The following is an 8597-nucleotide window of genomic DNA, read 5'->3' on the forward strand; positions in this document are numbered from 1 at the left end:
AATAAGTGTAAGCTGCTGCAGTGAACAAGAAAATGATGGTGTTTCCACACATTGTTGAGCTCTCAGTGATTCTTTAACATAATGCAATTCCTCATGTGGACACCTTAATTGATATAAAAATTTACTTAGTTACTAAAGAAAAATCTTTGTACTATCCAGTGAACCTTTGGCGTCTGGAAAATAGCACGCCACTATGACTTTTTTTATAGATAATTCTGATTGATATACGGTAACTCTGCATTTAAAGTCATCCCGTTTAACGTTGTTTCATTGTTATGTTGCTGATCAATTAGGGAACATGCTTATTTAAAGTTGTGCAATGCTCCCTTATAACGTTGTTTGGCAGCCGCCTGCTTTGTCCACTGCTTGCAGGAAGAGCAGCCCATTGGAACTAGCTGGTGGGGGCTTGGAACCAGAGTGGACCGGCAGCCCCCCTATCAGCTCCCTGCTCCCCTAAGTTCCCTGTGAGGCAGCCGCCCAGCAGGCTATCAATTGCCGGGCAGTTCAGCTGTCCCTCCCCCCACTGCCATGTGCTGCTCCTGCCGTCTGCCTTGGAGCTGCTCCCGGGAGTCTCCCGCTTGCTGTGCGGGGGGAGCGGGGAGAAGAAGAGAGGGGATAATGTCACGGTGTTCCCCTCCCCCCTGCTCCTGCCTCCTTCTTACCCCTTCTCCATACCAGGGTGGGGATATGAGAGGGCTCAGGATGGAGGGAGCTTGCTGGCCGCAGCTGCTGTCTCAACTTCCTGATATACTTAAAAAGGCAATGTACTTAGAGTGGTGCCAGCGTACTTAAAGGGGCAATGCACATCTCTCTCTCTTTCTCTTTCCTACACACAGGGTGTGTGTCTCTGTCTGTCTGCCATGCTGTCTCTCCTCCCTCCATTCATGTTGCCTTGTAGAGTGTGAGGCTACATTAACAACAATGTGTTAACCCTTGAGGGCTCAGCCGAAAGCTAGTTCATCATTTAGCAGTAAGGCATTCCCTGGGAAATATCCCACCCTCTTCCACCCTCTAACTTCACCACCTCAATCGAGCTTCACAATCATCAGTGCTGTGTATAGTATTAAATTGTTTGTTTAAAACTTATACGGCGTGTGTGTGTGTATGTATATATATAGTTTTTTGTCTGGTGAAAAAAATGTCCCTGGAACCCCTCCTCCCCCCATTTACATTAATTCTTATGGGGAAATTGGATTCGCTTAACATCATTTAGCTTAAAGTTGCATTTTTCAGGAACATAACTACAGTGTTAAGCAAGGAGTCACTGTATGCCTCTGGTCTTGCAATCCACACACTGTGAGACCACAACCTCAGCTGGGGAAATCAGCATAACTCACTGAAGTCAATGGAGCCATGTTAATTTACACCAGCTAAGGATCTGGCCCTGGTTGCTTGAAACTGTCCTGGGGAGAAAACCGGCGGGGGGGTTCTTAGTGCAAGCATTATGTTGGGAATTATTAGTGACTGTAATGGGGGTCGTGCAGTTCACATCCATGCAATGCTTTGTATTAAGAACCGAATGACAATGAGGACCTTGCATCCCTTGTGTTCTACCTTCCTGATGTTTGAAGTGGGGAGGCGGATGAACAGAAGCTCCAAGCAGGAAGACAGGAGCCCACCATTGAACAGGCTGACTTGTTTAGCAGGCAGTTCTGGACATTTTACTGTCTTCAGATGCCATCAAAGGCTAACAAAAGGATTTACACTCTTTGATTCCACCATTATGTCAGGTAGCATCTGGGCTTTTTTATTGATGGCTGATCTGGAATGTAAATGCTACGAGAAGCTTGAGAGTTCACAGATTCCCTAATGAGCAGCAGCTTTTCTTTCTCATTCGACAGGCTACCACACAGCAATGGAGCATCTTGGCCTGTTCCACCTTTTCATTTTGCTAAGCACAAAGCAAATTGGGTGATCCAAGCTTGGGTAATAATTATTAGCAGAGATGTCATCATGTGGTATAGGCATGCCAATTTCCTTTTATGCCTCTTTCAGTTACTTTGCTATTAGTACAAGATCACATTTGAGTCATGGAGTAAAAACAACACAGTCAGGACCTTCATGTACCAAGGTGAGGATGTTTGTTTAATATCTTCCTATCTACTCCATATTTAGAGGTGTCTGTTCTGGACCAAGCTCATCTGTTTGCACAGGATAAATATCTATATATCACATACTATATTACAATGTAATTTTGCTTGTGACTATGTCTCCGTTGCTCTTTACAGAGCCTGGTGTATGCGCCAATGAGTTCTTTAATGGCTGCTGAGTCTGATGTGCCAATGACAGTCCCATCTCCAGGTAGGGTGCACCCATGCACTAGCAATGATCTGAATCTGAGCAGCAGATGATTTCCTTCTTTGCTTGTACATTAACACTAAACAAGCAAGCAAACCGGTTTGCAAGGTATTGTATATGATCTCAGCTGTTTTAAATGGTATAATGTTGAAACTTGGCATACAAATTGCCAGCTTGGATCAACATTAAAAATACCATGTTGATCCATAAAGCCATGTTTGATTTACTGTCTGGGGATGGACACAAACTTTTTAACTTTTGAGTTTCAGATCTTTTTCTTTCTTTTTTCTTCCCCCAAGCTCCAAAGCGATTTGTTTTTAGAAAGTGGTACAGTATTTTGGCAATAAGTGTTTTATTTTTCTTTTGTTTATTTTTTAATATAGCATGAGCAATGTGTTTTATGTACAGTTTCTTTCTATGCAGTATTATGTGATATTTAGTGAGGGCTGAACCTCAGATGGCTTGGCTTTCTGCATAGGCATTCAGCATTTCAAATGATTATCCAAATTGTATCTGAACTTGTTGGGTCTGTAAAATTGGCCTGGATAGTCTTGCAAGAGCCGGCTGCATCACAAGATTGTCTATAATTTTTGCTTCTAGTTCTGCTTGAGTTACTTCAGCAACAGCCTTTCTCAGAGGACACTGTTAATTCAAATGCTGTCCAGAATGTAGCAAGCCAAAGGCATGTGAAAAGGAATACTAATTTCTCAGTTACTGTGTCGGCTGGGTCTGTGCTTAGCACATCCACAAACTGCCCTAAAGGGGTGACTGCTTCCCAGATGGAAAACACCCCTGCCCTGTCTGGGGAAGTAACTGAGAGGAAGCTGAAGGGAAGTATTTCCTGGCTTGGGGAGAGCGTGCAAGTGTTTATACCAGCAGCACCAGCTGCAGGAGGGGAGTTGCCTCTCTACTCTCTTCCAGTAATGAACAGATGTTGCTCTTTTGTTAAACGGAGCTAATGCTAGTGTTGTCATTCAGGGGACACTGCATAGCTGTGTTAACCCACCAATAAGAAAGCTGCGAGGTCAGGTAGCAATAATAATAGGTTTGATCATGAATATGATCAAACCTGATGTCAATTTTGAGTGAAGGTTCAGGTTAGTTTTTATCTGAGCCAGTTTCCCCATATTCAAAATACTGCCAAATATTTTATTTATTATGTTTCATGATGCTAAGTCTTCTGGAGTCCTATATTACTGTTTACGTAACAGAAAATACATGCAGTAATATTCTGTAAAATTACATAGAAAATACATAATGCTGCAGGTTCTGATCTCAGTTGCACTGCTGTAAAACCTCGGGTAACTCCACTGAAGTCAGCTTGTTTGTAGATGTGTTCACGTCAAAAACTGCCACCATGTTTTGCACTAATTGCTGTCCTTATTGACAGCTGAGCAGAGAACCTGTGCACTGAATGAGCATGAACAACGAATTGTTTTCTCACTCCAGGGGGGGCTCTTCAGTACAGCATTGAGGCATAAGGCTTGTGAGGAAGCTGTCTGTGCTGCATACAGAGGACATCGCTCTCCAGGACTGTCAACTGGTGTCAAGAGGTGTTACTCCAGATAACCACTGGTGCAAATGAGACCAGATTTTGGCCATTGTTAGAATTGTCAGTTCCATGCCAATTACCTAAAGCATCCATGAAACTTCACAGTAAATTGTAAAGTCACTTAATATAATTAATGATTAACATTTGCATGCACCCCTCCTTTCCCCTTTGGAGGGGATGATGAATAGTTCCCAAGGAAGTTTTCTCCCACTGTAAGGTTTTCCAAATGAGGGAAACATTTTGTCCACAGTCCCTATCTTGACTTTGCTGTTCCAAGGTATGATGCCTATTGTATGGTAGGTAATATCATGCACGGATCGCAGATCCCAGCTGTTTCTCTAGGCACAAAAGAGTGAATTAAAGATGGAGGAGCAGCTAATCATAAAGATGATAATTTAACTTTTTCTTTGAGGTTTTTTTTTATGTTTGTTTGCTTGTTCTAGACCTTCATGTTGTTTAAAGAATATCTTGGGGGGCTGGGGTGAGAGGTGTCTCCTGATAAATAGCCAGATTTATATTTGGAAGGACACAGGGATTTCTTTCTAGAAATATTCTAGATGAAATAAAATGAGTGAACTGAGAGAACTGAATTGAAAAGTTGTAATCAGTCAAGAAACTCTCTGATGGTTAATTCAATCAAGTTGTTGTCATGGTTTGCCTTTTGCTGTTCAGTCCAGAGCCAAGTTTTGTTATATCAAATGTAAAATAATGATTTTCGTTTTTTAAATAGAGGCAGATGACTTTTTACATTTAAAGTCCATGACTCAAGAGCAAAGAGCATTTATAATCACTCTTTTTAAAGTAAGTGTATTCTAGAGAAGAAGCATGATCTTGCTAAAACCCTGTTTTCAAATATAGCTGAAAAATAGTACACTTTAAATGCAGAAAGCACAGTACATATTATTTATATTCTTTTGGGTTTATGGTAGTGGTTTTGGCAGGACATCTGAAAATGAAATGTTACAGGGAAAATTAAAAACAGTGCATCAAAAATGTTGAAAGCGTTATAATGGCAGGATACAAACAATTATTCTGATGAAAAAATAAAATTACAGTATCAAAGACTGCCTGATTTGATACATCATTGGTGTGGGACATAAGATTAAGGCTCTGACCATGTTTGGTCATTAAATATCATTGGGTAATTGTGTTCTGCTCACCGCTTCAGTTTGCTACCCTGTTGTAACTAAACACTTCACTCTGTTTGCACAATAGCCACAGGTAACTTCACTCCAATAGCTGGGCTAGAACTCTAATCACTTTGTTCCAAAAGCACAGGCCTCCACTGCTTGAACTGAAGGAGAATCCCCATTATGTCTTAGCAGTATAGGAGGTTGACAAATGGCTAAGCAATGTTGATTCCAGCTGGCAGATGTTAAGGACATGCGTTCACGCTTGCCAGCTCATTAAATAATAGACTTGCTCTCTCCTGAAACTATGATGTGTCATTGCTGATGCCATTATTATACAATTGTTGGCAAATCCTATATCAAGGGGTGGCTACATTTTGATGGTGGCTGTGGTGATCTTTTGTACATTTTCAGCTCTCCAAAGCACCTTGATTTGCACAGCACTTCTTGAAAACAGCAATCTGTAAGGATAATAATGGGCCACATGGTGGCTTATTCTTTATGGGTGTGCAAAGGTGGAGATAATAAAGGTATAGGAGTCTTTCCCTCTCTAGTACTCCTTTTGAAGGACCAGGCATAGTTGGTATAGGAGAGAAGGCCTTGCACTACTCTAGTGCAAGGGGGAAGGGGGAGTCTAGTCAGGGGGGAGGGATAGCTCAGTGGTTTGAGCATTGGCCTACTAAACCCAGGGTTGTGAGCTCAATCCTTGAGGGGGCCATTTAGGGATCTGGGGCAAAAATTGGGGATTGATTCTGCTTTAAGCAGGGGGTTGGACTAGATGACCTCCTGAGGTCCTTTCCAACCCTGATATTCTAGGATAGTGCTATTGTTGGCACTAGATTCTCCAAAGACAGGAGTGGGGGACGGGATGGAGTAAGGCCCTACCTGGCCTAGCAAAGGAGGAATGCATACTCAGAATGGCAGGTGAATACTGGTGCCCCAGAGACTCTCACTATTGCAGAGATCCTTCCTGCTACCCCTCCAACATTGTCCATATTTTAATGATAGAGTATGCATAACTTATTGCAGTGGCAATTTATAATGGTTTGATCCTTCTCATGACCCCCGATATTTGGCACCCATCCCAGTGCCTCAGAAAATCCGCTGCTATGCCTGGCTTGCGTGCCCCAAAATAGATTTTCCAAGATGCAAAGGTGCCCCACTGCAGTCACCAAGGAGAGATTAAAATCTAAGAGCCTGATTCACCCATCATTACACTAGTTCTCCACCTGTGAGACTCCACTAGGGTTACATTGGTGCAAAATGAATGCGACAGAGTGGTGATTCAGGCACTATCTGTGTTAGTATGCTAGAATATGAGAATAATAAAACGAACATAAACATAAGCATTATGTTTAATTTGTTGGTGGAACAATAAATTTCAGCAGTTAATCTTTTTTGTTTTGAATTACCCATGCCAGCTAGGTTCAGCATTTACTCTAGTGCCACTATATTTTGTACACTGTGTCTCAGCTAATCCTGACAATGAGATTATTCCATTTTTTGCTAAGGAAGAATTGTATTTACTTAACAATTGGTCAGGCAGAGGGGACCCTCTTTCCCCTTGTGATATCCCCCAAGAACTTCAGAAGGCATCTCTTGAGGACCCCTCCTTTATTGGGGGGAGGGATAGCTCAGTGGTTTGAGCATTGGCCTGCTAAACCCAGGGTTGTGAGTTTAATCCTTGAGGGGGCCATTTAGGGATCTGGGGCAAAAATTGGGGATTGATTCTGCTTTGAGCAGGGGGTTGGACTAGATGACCTCCTGAGGTCCCTTCCAACCCTGATATTCTATGATTCTATGAATTCCAGATTAACTCTGTCTATTTCACATGCACAGATCCAATTTCTGTTCTCTGCCTACGTAGAACCTACTGTATAGCAGGCTATCAGATAAATCTAACATATTATTCAGCTGTAATTATTGCAACATTAAATTAGTCAATGCTGCAGACATATAGTTTCTATTTTAAGAAAGGTTGGATTCATTGTTAGTATAATGTTCCTATAACAAAAAAAAAAAAACCTTTTATTTCATTTCTGTATTACAGAGAGAGGAGAGAGGCTTAGTTTTAGAAACTCTCTGTAAGACAGACATGGCCAAAAGAAATTGGAGCCAACATTAATGCATTGACTCCTGATTGAATTAATCTTTGTATCTGAAAATAGCTATCTACTCCAAACCAAGGACAGCTATCCACATCTCTGTCAATTTGGCATGGAAGCCAAGCCACTGTGGCCATTTATAAGCAAACATAACAGATGGAAGGCAATGTGATGAAGTGGAGATTTTCCCTTGTTATGTTGTATGTGAGTCTTAGTGTTGAGCCCATGTGAGTTTTACTGTTCTCCATGAATACTGTGTGTGCCTCAGTTTCCCTGTGTGCTGCACCAATACCTTGGTGGTGGGAATAGATGTGTGTGACTTTGGCTGAGACCTCTGGGGCAGGTGAGGCTGCTCCAGTTCCCTGCACATATGCTATGACCGGTGCCCTTCGTAACCCAGGAGGGGGTGTGACCAGGTAACTCTTTGCCCAGGAAGTAAGACAAAGACAAGGAGGAGGAGCAATGGGGGTATCTGAGGTCAGGTCGCTGGAAGCTGGCAGTCTGTTTGCAGGGGCTGGAAGAGAGGAAGTCCAGGGCTTCTGGCCCAGGAGTCCCCAAGATGGAGTTGGCTGAAAGTCACTGATTTCTGTGATAGCAGCCCTGTTCTGCACTGTGTTCCTGTCAACTAATAAACCTTCTGTTTCACCAGGTGGCTGAGAGTCACATCTGACTGCAGAGCTGTGGTGCAGGGCCCTCTGGCTTCCCCAGTAGCCCCATCTGGGCGGACTCGCTATGGGAAGTGCATGGTGTGGAATGGGATGCTGAATGCTCCGAGGTCAGACCCAGGAAGGTTGAAGCTGTGTAAGCTTCTTGCCCTGGCAATAGTATGCTCAGAGAAGAGGCATGTTCCCCCAGAGTCCTGACTGGCTTCATATGGAGTAGTTCTAGAGCAGGGGTCGGCAGTCTTTCAGAAGTGGTGTGCCAAGTCTTCATTTATTCACTCTAATTTAAGGTTTCGCGTGCCAGTAATACATTTTAACGTTTTTAGAAGGTCTCTCTATAATATATAACTAAACTATTGTTGTATGTAAAGTAAATAAGGTTTTTAAAATGTTTAAGAAGTATTGTTTAAAATTAAATTAAAATGTGGATCTTATCAGTTTAGTGTGATCCTTGCCCTTGCTTTTCCTTGCTGAGTTTTCCAATGTCTGGCATGTATTTGGATACTTTAAGCTGCACATAGGCTTCTGAGTGATCAGTTGTTAACTGGCTCCGAGAGACAGAGGACAGATTTCATGTGTGAAAATACCTATTCACACAGGTATGTGGATCCAAATGCTGAAAGCATTGCAAATGTAATTTTCTTCAAACAATTAAATTTCACTGGCAGGGATGTCCAGCAGGTCAGAATAGAGGCCGTATGATCTCTCTCAGTAGCTTCAAGTGCACTCCGCATATCTCCAACCTTTGATGCCCACAATTCTGAGCTTTTTATCTGAATGAGCTGCATTTCGAAATCTTCAACACCCATCCACTGAAATATAGACAAATCCAAGTTGCTTTCATTGAACT

This window comes from Natator depressus, chromosome 5, assembly GCF_965152275.1.
Source record: "Natator depressus isolate rNatDep1 chromosome 5, rNatDep2.hap1, whole genome shotgun sequence".
In the NCBI taxonomy this organism is placed as follows: Eukaryota; Metazoa; Chordata; order Testudines; family Cheloniidae; genus Natator; species Natator depressus.